General features: G+C 41.6%; 1 long non-coding RNA gene across 1 annotated transcript in view; it reads left to right on the forward strand.

Moving 5' to 3' along the window:
• LOC132815963 (uncharacterized) overlaps positions 1-10444 on the forward strand; it is a 71249-nt gene extending 60805 nt beyond the window's left edge. Inside the window, exon 3 of the long non-coding RNA XR_009644727.1 lies at positions 10175-10444. This is a non-coding gene — a long non-coding RNA (uncharacterized LOC132815963). The remainder of the gene's footprint in view (positions 1-10174) is intronic.
• Positions 10445-14487: the final 4043 nt, after the last annotated feature.

The raw sequence follows: 14487 nt of genomic DNA on the forward strand, positions 1-14487 counted from the left end.
CTCTCTGTCAATGCAGTTGTATGAAGATTTAAAATTCTGCCTTGTTATTTTTCCTTCTGTATTTAATCTATTTTCTAATCAACCTGTTCACAGACATTATTATACATCACTGGTACAGGTGGGACCTGAACCCAGGCCACTCAGCCCAGGCCTCCCAGTTCAGGGGTGCTACAACTGGACCACAAGAGGCCCCTGCCCAGTTACTTTTTTTAAGATGCCTATATTCAACACCTTTTTTTAATTTCACAATTTTCTAATCAACCTATTCAGATATGTTGTAACAAAACTCTGGAGTAAGTGCCACTTGAACCCAAGTCTCCTGGTTCAGGGATAGGGACACCACTGCTGACCACAGGCACCCTATTTATTTTCAGTTGCTAATGCAATGCAGTTTGCATTGGATCTGGAAGTATTAAAAGTCCCAGGATGTTCACTCACTTGCCAATGCACTGAAATAGGCCTTCCATCCTTTCTATCAACTTATTTTCATTCTGGATTTTGCATCTGGCAGAATAACATTTTCATAAATTATGTGACATGTAAGTATTTGGTTAAACCCAAAATTCATTTGAGACTGGTTGTTTAGCTTGGATACTTCTTGTTTTACAGGATATAGAGATCATAGAGCAAAGAGGTTGGATAGCAGCTGATTCATAGCCAATGGGGGCGAAAAGAAACCACTTCAATATAGTTCTTCAGTGAACGTTGACAACTTTATTTATTTAAATAGATGTTAATTTCAGATATACAGGCTGATTTTTTTTAATTTAAATTGAACTTTTGCACTGTCCATGGCTCCCTTGCTTTTTTTTTTCATTTCCCCATTTTGGCTCAGTGAAATAGCACAACTGTTTGGGATTATATCAGAAACACAGACTTCTGAACTCTACTGATTCAGTGCGGTTATGTTTCATTGCCTGGACCTGAGAAATAATATAACAGCAGCAACTTGTAGTTAACAAACATGCCCTTCAAATGAGAATTACAAAACCAAATTTGACAGCATGCTACTTTAGAAATATTAGAGGAGATCATCAAAAGCTTGGTCAGAGAGTGAACTTCTAAGAAGCATCTTAAAGGTGGAAAGAAGATGTAGAGAGGTGGGGGGAAGAAATCCCAGAGCTCAGGCTGTCGACAACTGACGGCTTGGCCACCAATCGTAGAGAGATTCAAATCAAAGATACTCTAGATGCTGGAATTAGAAAAATACAGATGTTGGAGAGTTATGGGTCTGGATAACATCACAAGGTAGAGAAGTGGGCAAATTTGAAAATAGGAAAGAGAATTTTGAAACTAGGACATTACTCAACTCAAAGTCAATGTAGGTCAGCAATCAAAGGGTGATGGTGAACAGGGCTTGGCAGAGGTTAAGTTTACAGATGGCTGAATGTGGGATGTCAAGTCTAAAGGCAATGAAGGCAGGAATGAGGCTTTCAGCACATGGACAGGAATGGGTCATGGGACAAAGATGAAAAAAGGCAGACTAAGTAATGGCGCATATATATGACTAGAAGTTCACCTCACAGTCAAGTAGAATACCAAGGTTTTGAACAGTCTGGTTTATTCACAAAGAGTTGTCAGGGAGAGGGATGGAGTCAGTAGCTAGGGAAGGGAATTACTTTCAGGGACTAAAGAAAATGGCTTAAGCCTTCCAAATGTAGAAGTAGAAGAAATTTCTGCTAACTCATTGCTGGGTATTAGGCCAGCAGTCTGACAATTTCAGGGGAGGGGAGGGGAGAAGAGAACTGACAGTGAGGTAAAGCCTTGTGTCTTCAGCGTACATGTGGAAATTAATGTTGTGTTCCTCTATCATGATTGCTGTTAGCTCATGAAACCTGATATATGACTGGAAGTGCACACAGTGGTCGTCATACAGTTAAGCATTACTTCAAAGGTTTCTATTTATGTCCCAAATATATAATGTAGAATATTTCTGATGACACGATTTTTTTGTCCATTTACTGGAGAACTTGGAGCCAATTCAATCCCGCTGATTAACATTGTTCAATACCAATTTGACACCCTAAGGCCATTAAATGGCTTGATGCAAGATTTCAGTCCCTCATTCAGTGACCCATCTTTGTAATCCCCAAGAGCACCACCTGGGGCAGTGGTCACCACTGGGACTACAAGCTGTTCCCAAAATGGCAGACCCAGTCACAGGGGTATCAAGGCAGTAAAGGAAAGGTAGGCCCAGGAGATGGGAAAGAAATGGTGGGAGTTATGATTTGATTGACCAGTAATGAGGGACAACCACGTGTACTGGTCATTTGATACTTCCCTGCCTGAGGTCCAAGCAGGCCTACCTCCCAATTATTACCATTGACCCTCCCTCAAAACAGTACTAAACCCTTCCAACCAGCATCAAAATTGAGGCCAGAGCAGAAAGCTGTCCATAGGTGGCCAATACTCTGTGGAATATGCACTTTCATTTTAGAAGGCAATATTATTCTTGTGACTATTACCCTTCCTTTTAACAGATTAAGATCTCCTTAAGCCCCATTTTTTTGGTGCCTCCAAATTCACCTCCAACACTAAGTGCAAAGGACTTAGTTTGCGTTAGCACATAGATTCATACTTGCTGATCAGCTACCTCTATACCTGTCTTCCTTCCTCTTGTGCAGCCAGCTGACATACACTGCGGCTTCCTCTAGGCCTATGCCTTTAACTTGAACCAACATTGTTTCCAGTTTCTCTTCTTTTACTTCTATCTTCTCGACACTTTATCACTTACTCACAATCTGCTGACCACCCAGCATTCAAGTTAATATTGGAAATGACTCCCACCCCTCAGGTAATGCCCTTTGCTGTTAAGAAGTCTGCAATTCCATTTCTTTGTCAAAAACAAGCACTCTTGAACTCTCAAACCCCTTAATCTTACAATTCCATTTCTACTTGCCTAAGTTCTGAAGCAATTCGTGCCTACAATTTTGCCTTCAATTTCATATTTGAGTCTGATTGGTCAGGTTTCTATTGCTGTCACAGCATGGAAATTGACATAACCAAAGTCAGGAGTTGTATTTATTGGGATTGTGACTGTGTTGCATTATTCTTCCTCATCTTCCTTTGATACTGTCAGTCATACCACCTTACTTCAACACCTTTTCTCCATTCTACAACTCTTTGGGACTTGTCCCACTTTGTTCCGATATTATCTTCACCATTGCAGTCATGGCAACTCATGCAAAGGTTGCTCTTTCTGCAAGCACACCAAAATCACCTCAATAATCAGTCACTTACTTCCATCCTTTCTCATGCTGTCTCTCAGTGACTTAAAGGTCGCATACATTCTGACAACACCTGATTCAATATCTCCATTACCTGTTCATCAGACTGATTGCTGCAGAGGGGGGAGTAACATTTGAGGAGATGGTGGATCAGTTAGGATTATATTTGCTGGAGTTCAGAAGAATGAATAGGATTGGGGGGATTTCATTGAAACTGATAAAATTCTGACAGGACTAGAGAGGGTAGAAGCAGGGAGGATTTTCCAGATAGCAAGAAAATCCAGATCCAGGGATCACAGTTTAAGGATATGAGGTAAGCCAATTAGAAGTGAGATTAGGAGAAATGCCTTCAGTATTATGAGCCTGTGGAATTGGTTACCACAGAAAGCGAACGAGGCCAATGCATTTTATGATTTCAAGAAGACGTTGAATGTAGCACTTGGTGCTTAAAAAGCTTACAGGACATGGGGAAAAGCAGGGAGAAGGTATTGGGTTGGGTGATCAGCTATGATCATAATGAATGACAAGTGTGCAGGCTCAAAGGGCAGACTAGCCTACTCCTGCTCCAATTTTCTACGTTTCTATATTTACTTCTCTTAACCATTCCAATGTGTGGCACAGTGATTCGCACTGCTGCCTCACAGTGCTAGGGACCTGGGTTCAACTCCACCCTCAGGTAACTGTCTGTGTGGAGTTTACACATTCTCTCAGTGTCTACCCAAGTTTCTTCCTACAGTCCAAAGGTGTGCAAGTTCGATGGATTGGCAATATCAATTGTCCAGGGATATGCGGGTTCGGTGGATTGGCCATGCTCAATTGTCCAGGGGTGTGCAGGCTAGGTGGATCAGCTATGGGAAATATAGTGTGGGTGGGTCAGGGTAGGATCTCTTTGGTGGATTAGTATGAGCTGCTCCCACATTGTAGGGATTCAATTAATGCTTCTTGAAATCATCATTGTTGGCTCCACCACAAACCCCTAAGCATTGCAATCAGTACCAACACACATCCCCCAAATTCTTGTTTCAAGTTGAATCAGACAATTTGTAACCTTGCCTTCCTTTTTTGACCACCAGCCAAGATTCTGACAATGTATTCCTTCTGTCACAAAGATTGTCTACTTCCATTGCCCAAGTCCCACTCGACCCTGGCTTACTCTATCTGCCACTCAACCACTTTTCAATTACTTTTTATTTTCAGACTCAAGTTCAAAGATGCTTTTCATAAACAGCTTCCCAACCTCTACAGGCCATGACATTAGCTCAGCTGAAACATAGCTTCCCACCTTCTAATTGTACCCAAGTCCCACTCATGCACTAACCCTGTCTTTCTATGCAAGCTTGAGAAGCAACACCTCATTTTCTCTTCGGCACTTTGCAGTCAGTATTGAGTTCCTAGCCTTTAGTCTTGACATCTGTCCTCTATTTTTCTCACAAAAGTGGATAGAGGGAACATTGCAGTTCTCTGATTCCCCAGTGCAAGGACAACATAGTTTCCAACTATAGTCAGGTGGTAGATTTTCACCTCTTGATGACAATAAGGCCTGGCTCTTCATCACCAAAGCAGATAGCAGGACTTTGAAAAATTCCGAGCTTCGGTGAAAATGTCAGCACTAATGTGATCTTCATTGTTAAAGTGGGTGTTGGCTGGAATCAGACCAACTGACCCTGGAAAGCTGTCAGAGGCAGCCAGACTGCCAGGTGCCAGGGTGAATGGTTTAACCAGTTGCTGGAATGAAAATAGCTGAAAATGTGTTGCTGGAAAAGCGCAGCAGGTCAGGCAGCATCCAAGGAGCAGGAGAATCGACTTTTTGGGCATGAGCCCTTCTTCAGGAATGAGGGCTGAAGAAGGGCTCATGCCCGAAACGTTGATTCTCCTGCTCCTTGGATGCTGCCTGACCTGCTGCGCTTTTCCAGCAACACATTTTCAGCTCTGATCTCCAGCGTCTGCAGTCTTCGCTTTCTCCTGGAATGAAAATAGTTTGGCTCTCTTTCCTCCGCCCTCTCCCTCCTTCCTTATGCCACCTCATGCACCCCACACCCCATGTCTGCCTGTGACTTCCATGGATCCCCAAACCAAATCAATGTTTTAGGTGCGGCTGAGGTATTTCGACAGAGAAATGGATTTCTTAAAATTTGGCCAGAGCTTATGTTGCAATCTTGGCTGAGCACCCAGAATTTTGTTGAAACACCTGAGCACCCAGAATTTTATTGAAACACCTCAGCACCCAGGAAAACATTGTTTCAATGATCTTTCTGGTTCTCTAACCTCTGCTGTCAATTGCACAATCTTTATTTACACAAAGTTAAGATGTTTCAAGTGCTTGCAGGCTCTGCTTTAATATGACTTTAAGGAGCCTAGATAATTGGCATTTTATTGCCCTGTAATAAAAGACATTGTTATAACATCATGAAAAGCAGTGAAAGAGTGGTTGTTTTCTAAAGTTTCTTTTGCACATACTTTTATCATTTTAAGGGTTCATTGGCTCTACACAGTCCTATCATTTAACATCGGGGACATGGGGTTGATGACTGGGTGTGGCAGAACATGGCACAGAGTACACTAGGATGATCCTTTGACTCATTTTTTAAAAAGTTCTCTCATGCAGATTCTGGTTTCCAAAAACTCTGAGGTGCTATAAACCAAAACTCTTTAAAAAGGGTTTAATCTGTAACCAATTTCAATGTGAGGCTATCAGCCATGTTATAATATTGAATTGGCCAAACTGCCTCCTTACAGGGAGTTAGCTGCCCCTTGCCTCCTGCTCTGTCTCAATAACAACTGCAAGGGGGAACTTTGAAAGCGGACAGATGTTGGGTTTGAGTCCTAAATTTTGTAAATCACAACCCCCTCCAGCGATAAGATACACCCCCTTGTAGAAGCAGAATTGTTGTTATTATTTATAGCATGAGAGCATGAACTCTGAGCAATTTCCCTGGAGCATCCTCTTTACATGCCCACGGTGAGCATTTGACCCAGATTGAATCAACCTGTATCATTGGGTGAATTTGACATTGAAGTGTAATTGCAAACCTCACTGTCTCGGCACCAATCTGGCCGAGCAGATTAAGACCCCTTGCAGACTCAGTCCAATTTGTGTTCAATTGATTTCTATTCATATCATTTACTCCGTCAGTAGCGAACACTAGCAATGCCCAGCTTTATTGCTTTGCTGGTAGTTGTTAGGAATAAGAAGAGGCGTCCATGGAATCAGTCTTGTATGCTTGTTTCTCTGCCATAGATTGTCTTAATGTGATGGCAAAGAAATGCCATGTATGTTGATAAAGTGTAAGTCAATGTAGTTCATGTAGCAAGGGAACTGGGCAGAGGTAACACCCGAGATCTTAGCAAATTCCAGCATGTGAATAAACTGCACAACCAACCTGCTCATGCTATCACAAGCTGAATAATATCATTTTTTTTTGCCAGGGCACAGAAGTCACCTGTTTGGTTCCTATGCGATGTACAAATTTGTTGATGTTATTGATGTTCAGTTTGAAAGGAAGTAGTGGAGAAAGTTTCTGAGGTCTGCAGCACTTCACACCCACTGAGAATGCCATTCCTGTTGGGGAGGATGTTTGGAAATCAAGTTCCAGGAAGGGTGTGAGTGAACTGCCACAGATACAGATAGCAGCAAAATACCGCAGCTGTCGGGGACTTGAACTAAAGTGGAAAGTGCTGGAGAAATTCAGCATGTCTGGCACCACCGACGAGAAAGACTTAGTTAACATTTTAAAAGCAATGACTCTATTTCATTAAACTTACTAGTTCCTCTTCCTCATTCTCATACTAGCACAATTTGAAAGTTTATTTTTCAAAAATATCAATGTTGCAATAAAAAGATAGCAGCCAAATCTTATGAACTAAAATACACCATACAAAAATGTACTGAAATTAATACTTAATAGAGATCTAAATCTGAATTATGCTTCCAGTTTTATTTTTAATTCCGGAACAAGTGATACACCTTTAAATACTATCTGCCAACTTATTTATGCTTGTGGTTAGTTTCAGGTTGGAATAAACCGGTGACATAAAAGTTCTTAGACTGTAGTGACCTTAACAGCCTCTGACAGCACCTTGCCTGTGAGAGTGGCAGGCTGGAAAATTTATGTACACAAATTGAATATTCAATGCATTCCTGGTAAGAATAATGAGAAACTTGCAAAAAACATTGCCTGAGCCCATTAGGATATCATTGCAAAACTTCATATTGTTTAAATTATTATTTTTGTTTATAAAAATTAAGGGCTCAGTTAAGCTTTTAAGATGCAACAATTCACAGCAATCTAGAAAGACTGGACTTCTATCAAATTTTCCAACTAACCCCAATAGCGTTCCAATACCACTGTCAATACAGACTGCAAAGTTTCCGATCATACTTTCTTGTCACCTACTAAATCAATGCACTTAATTTCATTTTTCAATATATAAGTGGCAGACAGGGCCAGCCAAATAGTCTCCTTCTGTGCTGTGACTAATCCACAATTTTGCAATTCTATTTTTTTCCATAGAAAATTGTGACTTATACTAATAGATCCATTAGAATTTAGCGCGCTATGGTGCAGGGTTTTTTTTTCCAACAACGTTACAGAGTTCATTTTTTATCACATCTTCTGATGCTATTTCATTCTAATGGGATGTTCTGAATGGATATGGGAAAAAAATACCTGCAGTTGCCACATATTTGAAGAATAAATAATCTGCATGATGCAATTACTGCAAACTGAGCCATCTTATGCACAAATGAAATGACGAAAACAGTCTTTTTTCCCTTTTCTCTTTCTTTCTTCCTAACTTTCAGTTCTGTCCATTTATTTAGCTATCTAACTTTCGTCCATATTTCTATCAACTATCTATCTATCAATCTATCACTATCTTGTTCTGCCAAAGCTTTAACATCCTGTTCTTTGAGCTTTGCAGGGTGAAATTATGGAGCATGAAGCAAATGACAATTCTTTGTGAGGCCCTGGGGGATTATATAGTAAGATGCCTCCCATTCGACCGAGTTATCTGCAATGCTTCTTAAAAATTCCAATGTTAGATTAAATTTTATGATTTACAGTCCCCCTCTACCAATTATGTACCAGTGGAGCTTTGAATGCAATAAAATAGTGCGCAAGAAACTTGATGTTTCATCAATTATAAGGAGCAGCTCACCTTTCATGAGACAGTCTAGATCATAGGCTTTTGCATCCTGCTGGTTCAGTATGGGGATGAGCAATGCATTACGTGTGTGATATATTGATTTTGGAATATGAGAGCAAATTTCTGTCTTTAGTAATCCCTGCATAGGCCTTCACATGGTCGGAGCGCTTCTGAACAAGTCACATGCATACCTGATTTGCTCCCCTATGATTTTCTTTTTGTTAAAATCACAGGAAAGAAAATTAAGGATCCAAATTCCTTTATGTGCTCTTCAGCAAATACCTGAGGGACCAAAGATGAAAATTTAATACGTGATGTGATGAGCTTTAAAGAACAATCAAAATGTAAACAACAAGGTTATGAGAAACATATTCAACACTGCAGATGTCAACCAAGTTTTATGCGATATTGCACTGCTGTTGGAAGTCACACAGTACATGAGGATTAAATGACACTCATCTATCTGCTGCTTAGAAACGCATACACACCACAGGTGCTGCATTTCACATTAAAATCAGGTTTTAGGCTAAGTCTGGTATTAGACAGAGTCAGAACAAACACTGGCATCTGACTATTCCCAATAATTGAAGGCCTGTTCCATTTGTAAATGCATTTTTATTTCTGAAATGGGTACAATACTATAAATCAAAGCAGATTGTGAAAATGACTTGGTACTTTGCATTCGAGTATTTTGGTGGTATTTGATGCCCATCTTTGTGTTGAGTTTGCTGATGGATAGCATTTAATCAGGTGGTTGGGAACACTGCCTTTTTCATACTTCTATTCTGTGCGTTTTGGGAAGGGATCATGGACAGCTTTCATATCCCACCACCACTTAAGGCTCTTTAGTGAGCAATTGATAATCATGTTCATCCAATAAGAGGGAGCAATCGCCATGCAGGAAGACTGAAAAATAAACCCAGTCAATGATCTCAGATCTTGAATGGGTGCATTACCTGCATTGACCAGCACCTCCCAGTGGCACTGCTGAACAATGAAGAGCTGTCAGACTTGATTGGTCCTTGATCCTGGGATGGACCAATGTTTGTTACTTAATTGGCCATCTCACAAAGATGGTTTTTTGTTGGTTTTCCAGACAGCCATTTGAGTGCATTGTGGGGAACTCCTCACCGCCCTTATTTCTCTATAATCTGCAACCATTTCAATTTAAACCTGTTGTCACAGCTGTGTAATTGTAATTTTTTTTCTTTAAAAAATAGATCTGATCTCTCTTTAAATGAAAACTAACTCCTGCAAACTAGCTCTCAGAAGTTTAATGAGTGCCCTAATTAATTCATTTCAACCAGAAAGGTAAACAGATGAAAAGTTATCTTGGCATCAAAGGGAGACAATTAGACTTGGACAAACCCTAGGGAAACACTCTCTTCTAAAAGTGTGAGAATTCAAAGCTTCTGAGAAAAACCAGTGACTGGACAGACCCTAACCACTACAGGGAATTCAGGCATAACTAATTCTTCAAATTTAACGTAGCAAATATTTTGGGTTTAATCTGTGTAAGGCAGACCCTAAGCAGAACTGCCCAGAAAGAACTTTAAGAGATGGTACCAAACAGAGAGAATTTGCAGCTGAAGAGAACTCAAGGAAAGGAACTTCAGAAATTAACCACAGAAAATTCCAGGCAATATGTGGGTACACTAACTGTAAAACTAGCGTGGAACAAGAAACCTTCTCTCCCTCTCACACAAACTTCTGAGTCCACAAAAAAAAATCTTCAGGTAGGTAACAGGGCTTAAATGATAACTGAATGATCATTTTCTCATCTTTATATGTATCTATTACAGAGGAAACTCGATTATCTGAAGAATATCTCAAGGTTCCGATAGAAACATTACATCAAAGAGGTGTTTCAACACTGATCCTGTCTTTTGTTTATAATGATTAAAAATGAACTCAGCTTACTGAAATACTGCCGAGAGCAGTCCTGCGCATCGATGGGAGCCCAGGCACCGTCTCCAAATGACTGACCTCCTGCCCTCTCTCCCTCCCCACACTTTCCCTGGAGTTCTATAGAGGGGTGTACCCTAAACCCCACCCCCCCTTCCCCAGATAATCTCTCCAACATTGTCCTGCACAGGGTAAAGATGGAACCTGTCAAAAAGTTGCAGTAAAAAGTTTTGAGTGTATCTGCATGTGTGTTTGTGCTATTTTGAGACTCAACCCTCTAAGGCAGCAGCAATCTTACTATTGGTGTCCAGTCCTGCTGCCCTGGAGAGTGGGTTTGGGGGGGGGGGGGGGGGGGGGGGGCACAGGGTCGGATGGGGTTGGGGAGAGACGGGGACTCACAGGGGCTGACGGGGTGGGGCACGCGACGGGTAGGGGTGTGGGGGACAGACGGGTTGGATGGGGTGGAGGCGTGGAAAGGGTCAGTGTTGGACAGGGTTGGGGGTGGGAGTGCTGATGGAGGTGGAGTGAGAGGGCAGACAGGGTGTGAAATGGGAGGAGTGAATGGGAGGTGGTATGGGAGGAGGGCCTGGGGTGGGGGGGCACGAATGGGGGTGCGGATAATGGGTGGGGGCGGACAGGGGAATTGGACAGAGTTGGGAGTTGGATGGGGTTGGGTGGGGGTGCGTGCACGGTGTGCTGCTTTCTAGTCTCCTGGATGGGGAGTGGACTTAGAAGTGCTCACTGTGTCAATCCCATTGAACTGATGGGGATTGGGGGGTGGGGAGGCTTCAGCAATGCTGCAGGTCCCTTACGTACACATGTGTGTCTGCTTATAAGCAAACCCTGGGACAGAGACAGGGAGCAAGGCAGGCAGAGTGACAAAAAAAGGAAACTTCAGAAAACTCTGAGCCCCAGAGGGGAGGCATTGAATCAATTAACCAAATAATCAATTATCCAAGCGATATAGTGCCCGCCCATCTCGTTTGGGTAATCGTGGTTCCCCAGTATCAATGTTTACTGGAAATCTTTGTAGCTACTAACCATATCACACATTTTTTTCACCTGGTAATGTTCAGCCATAGTTGTTTAATGAATTAAATTCAATATTCTGAAATCTTGTTGCTGCTTATTTTTTGATCAAAACATTCATAAATAAATGCTAGGCGCGGGGCCTAGACAACATATATAAATTCAGAATTCACAGGCCTTGTCACCAGGCAACAGCTAGTCACTAGTTTGTCATTTATTTTATCTCCTTTTCTTTTGCATCTGCTGTTGATCCTGCACTTTGGAACTTGGCCCTTCACCTTGGTTTCTCATTTTAGAAATATGTGTCTCTCTTAAATGAGAACCTCTGGCTGAGGATCAATGTCCACCATTGAAACCATTTTACGGTGATGTACACCTTGTTGCCATGCCACGCACAGCTGCATTCAAGATGAGGCTATGGAAAGACCAGAGAACAGGTTTACAAGCCTTGGTGTAGGATTTAACCCTTCCTTGAGTCGTAAAGAGATGTTGGGACTTTTTTCACTGGAATGTAAGGGGTTGGTATTTGACTTTATGGAGGTTTATAACATCATGAGGGGCATAGATAAATTGACTGGCAGGTGTCTTTTCCTGAAGTAGGGGATTTCAAGATTAGGGGACTTATGTTTAAGGTGAAAGAAAGAAAGGTTAAAAAAGGACATGAGTGGTAATTTTTTTTTTAAACAGAAAGTGGTTCATGTGTACAATGAACTTACAGAGGATGTGGTGGATGTGGGTACAGCCATAACGTTTAAAAGACATTTAGATATGTTCATGAAATGGAAAGGTTTGGAGGGATGTGAGCCAAGTGTAGGCGAGTGGACTGGTTTGGATTGGGATTATGGTAGGCATGGACTGTTGAACTGAAGGGTTTCAGTGCTGTATGACTCTATAAATGGGCGAGGAGGCAGGAAACTTGGTAAAACCAAGAATGGAGTCCAAAACCTTTCCCTACCACAGGATATTACCATATTCGTGAGAAACTGCCCCACGATGTCCCCTGGTCAATCAAGCTAGTCAAGTGTTTAATTGAGGGCAGGTTCTCACCCCATTGGGCATTCTGCCAGCATCCCAACAGCTTTTCAGGGAATGCCATCCCTCATGGAGACTCTGTGGCCATTGAGGGTGCCTCAACACAAAGGTATGCTCTCTTTCAATCCTCCACCTCAGCAATGGCTACCTCAGGGCGACACTGCCAAAGCTGCCCAGTTGTCAGCCCTTTGATTGGGCCTGGGAGGAGTCAGGCTCCCACCTACAATCCCGGAGATGGCATTTCATTGGCCGCAGCCAGGAAATTGCCACCGCAGCTCCCGTTGCTCACTTTCGCATATTCAATGGCTGCTTTTGCTCTCTGGGATCGAATGATTTACATGATGAGAAATTTCCAGCCCAGAAGACTGAAACAGGAGGAAAAAAATTGAATGCTCAGAAGTTTTAGTTTGAAGAAACCACTAATTCCCAATACAGAGGAACCTCAATTATCTGGCATTTGATTATCCAGAATTCAATTAACCGAATGAAATATTCCTCTCCTGTGTCCTTTGGATAATCGAGGTTCCTCTGTACTTCCTACAATAGTGTATATGGGACCAATAACAATAAAACAATTGTTATATGCCAGGGGTTGTTTGTACTAAGTATTTTTGACTGTAATGTAGTGCGCATTTAAAGTTGCAGAATATATGATAACAGGATAGACAGATAAATGCACAGAGAGTTTCTTTTGACAAGGACCATAGTTCTTTTTGTGAAATTCTGCCCTTTGAAATTACACTTAACACAGTAATTGTGTAGTATCCTTTCCATTTTATTTTATAACTGAAATCCGGTGGTAGGTTCTGACGTACTTATGGCCCCAATTAGGAATATGTCTGGCAGAGTCATTGTCCTTCCATTGCTCTCTACAGTAGCTTCTACTAGAAACCTTCCTGCAATTCACATTAAATTCTGTAAAAGGCAACCCTGTTATAAAATAATAACATTGAAGTGAGGCTATTGATTTCCCTTGTGTATCATTAGGAGGCCCACATCAATAAATGGGGGCATTTTTGATAAGGCTCCTGCATGTTGTTAAGCATGTTGTGTAGGCTTTCTTTAGGTCCACTTTGGAATGCAAACCACTTTGACTCACAAAGTGGGTAAAGTCTGTAACTTTGAAGCAGGTTGTACTTTATTTGTGAGGTCCAGTCTTTCCTTTCTATTGGCCAGTCAGATATCTAACAGATGCAGAAATCCATCACCAATTTTACAGGTGACTGAATCAATAAGTTACTGCAAAAGTAGAATGTCAGTGTGCCTGACAGCAAATACTGAGATTACATGGCCAACAGTCGCTTCCATCAATCAATTTCTGCTACTAATCAGAAATACAATCAGCCATACCTCAGTTCCAAATTAGCTGGATGAGGCTATGACTAATATATTGAATAACATTGCTTTGCAACAGCTGCAAAATCCCAATGTAAAGCTATTAAAAAACACATTAAGTTTGAGATGCCTAAATGGGAATCCCCTGTCAACCGACATTTTCTTGCTGTCTGAAGCTAGGATCAGAATATGATCTATTATACTACTTTTTTCTCTATAAGGTGTACCACTGCAGCTGAATGTAAGGCCTCAGCATTCATCAGTGGTTTTCCCACACTCCTGCCATAGCAACAGATCAGTAAAACCATCAAGGAAACAGAGGAAATGTAGTAATATCAGGCATCCACTGTTTCCATTGGTATCTGGATTGCTTTGCAAGGGTTGCAATATCTATCCCATTCCTTACAAGATAAATGACTAGAATGAGAAAGGTTAGGTGTCCTGACAAGGGAGCATGGAGTTATTTGCATAGAAACAGACCCATTCGATCCAACTCATCCATGCTGACCAGACAGCCCAATCTGACCTAGCCCCATTTGCTGGCATTTGACCCATATCCCTCTAAACCCTTATTATTCATAGACCCATCCAGTTGCTTTTAAAATGTTGCAATTGGACCTACCTCTACCACTTCCTCTAGCGGTTCATGCCATGCACACACCATCCTCTGCATGACAAAATTACCCCTCAGGTCCTTTTTAATCTTTCCCCTTTCACATTAAACATATGCCCTCTATTTTTGGACTCCCCCAATTTGGACTTGGCTATTCAATCTATCCATGCCCCTCATGATTTTGTAAACTTCTAAAAGGTC

Source organism: Hemiscyllium ocellatum, chromosome 5, assembly GCF_020745735.1.
Source record: "Hemiscyllium ocellatum isolate sHemOce1 chromosome 5, sHemOce1.pat.X.cur, whole genome shotgun sequence".
Classification (NCBI taxonomy): domain Eukaryota; kingdom Metazoa; phylum Chordata; class Chondrichthyes; order Orectolobiformes; family Hemiscylliidae; genus Hemiscyllium; species Hemiscyllium ocellatum.